Raw genomic sequence first — 1,877 nt, 5'->3', positions numbered from 1 at the left:
TTTTTTTTTTTTTAATTCTATTAGAGTTTGATTTGTGTATTTTAAAGTTTTTGCTTTGTGTACATAGGTATTTATTGTGGTTATATTCTCTTGTACAATTGACTTTAACCATGAGAAAATGTCATTTGTTCCTTATGCTGATGTTTGCCTTAAAGTCTATTTTCGCAGAAATTAATATTGCCACTATTGCTTATTTAAAATTTCCATTAGCTTTATATTTTATTTTCATCCTATGATTTTTAATCTATTGTCTTCTTTGTTTGTAAGGTGTATCTCATGTAAAAATCATATTGAAGGATCCTGTTTTCTTATCCATTCTGTTTCTCTCTTTCGATTGATTGGTACATTTAATCCACTGAGTTTTACTGATGAAGATTAAAGACAATATCCTTAATTATAAATTGCACCTCAATGTAATGGAAAAATAGCAACAACAACAACAAAAAACCTCACAAGTGGTCTAATAAATGACATCATGATGTACAGAGAAAAGACTGAAGTTGTTAAAGACTTAATTTATCTTGGTTCCTCAATCAATGATCATGGAAGCAGCAATCAAGAAATAAAAATATTTAGAAAGTCTACTGCAAAAGACCTATTTAAAGTTTTAAAAAATAATTATATCACTTTGAAGAGTAAGGTATGCCTAAGTGTCCAAAGGGTATTCTTAATTTCCGTTCAATGTAAATGTGATGTGGGAAACAATCTTCCCTTTGAAACTAAGAACTCCAGACCCAACAACTTTCTTTGACAACTTTGGCAACTACAATGTTTCCTCCATTTATCATGGTGTGATTTATCGATTCAGTTGTCAGAATTTTTTTCTTGATATTGAGGTACAATCCATACTAAAGGCCGTAGTCTTTGACCTCATCAGTAAATATTTTAAGTCCTCTATACATTCAGATAAAGTGGCTCCATATGATAAGCATTGGACTGTGAACCACAAGATCCATGGAAAATAATCTTTAAAAACTTTAAAAATCTTTTTGGTTACAGAAAGGCTCATATTTCTCCTGTGGAGTTGCTGGTGGTCTCAAACCAAAAAATCCTTGTGGTTTGCATTCCAGTGCTTATCCCATGTGCTTTAATTTGTTTAGAGCAATATCACTGCTAAATCTGGTTTTATAAAATATCAATCCCAGCAGTCTTTAAGAATGTTAAAACTCGATTAATAAGTGTACTCCTCACTGTTGTGTTTAAGAAAAATGTGTCCTCTGGGCATGTGAGAATCTGTGTGTCTGTCCTGACAAAGTAACTCTAACTTGCCAATTTTCCTAAACCTTTGAATAATTTCCTCAAAAGAATTCCAAGGCATAGAAATATTGCCCTCATTTGTATGGATGAACAAATTCCAAGTCTATGGATCAGATGAAGTCTTCTCCTGACTCACATAGCTGTAGAGTATCCTTAATCTAAATTCTATAGGTTACAAGAAAGATTTCTGGCTGAATAAATTTCTGGTGAATTAATCCAAAGTCAGCTAGTAAGATGGCAGGCTTCAGACAATTACCAGGATTCCTTTCAAATGATTGGGTGCTCACAGTTGATCTCAACATGGAAGATTACCACATTTTAACTGTCAAATTATTCAGAATCCTGCTTCTGTCAAATTGATATAAAACTTTAGCTATTACACTTTTTTTTTTCGTTCTTTTTCTTTCTTTCTCCCATTTTTATATTTAACTTTTATTGAAATTCAATGAAGGTTTACAGAGCAAATCATTTGTTTTAAAATTAATAAATCATAGACTTCATTTAATCTCACTGACAGCAATTCCCTCAATGTAACAATAGCTATCACACTTCTTCCTTGTGGTTTTTTCAATTCTTCCCTCTTTCCCAACCCTCTTGAACTTTGTTTTTGATAAATGCTA

This window comes from Chrysochloris asiatica, unplaced genomic scaffold, assembly GCF_000296735.1.
Source record: "Chrysochloris asiatica unplaced genomic scaffold, ChrAsi1.0 scaffold00225, whole genome shotgun sequence".
Lineage (NCBI taxonomy): Eukaryota > Metazoa > Chordata > Mammalia > Afrosoricida > Chrysochloridae > Chrysochloris > Chrysochloris asiatica.
Note: the sequence above shows the minus strand (reverse complement) of the source record.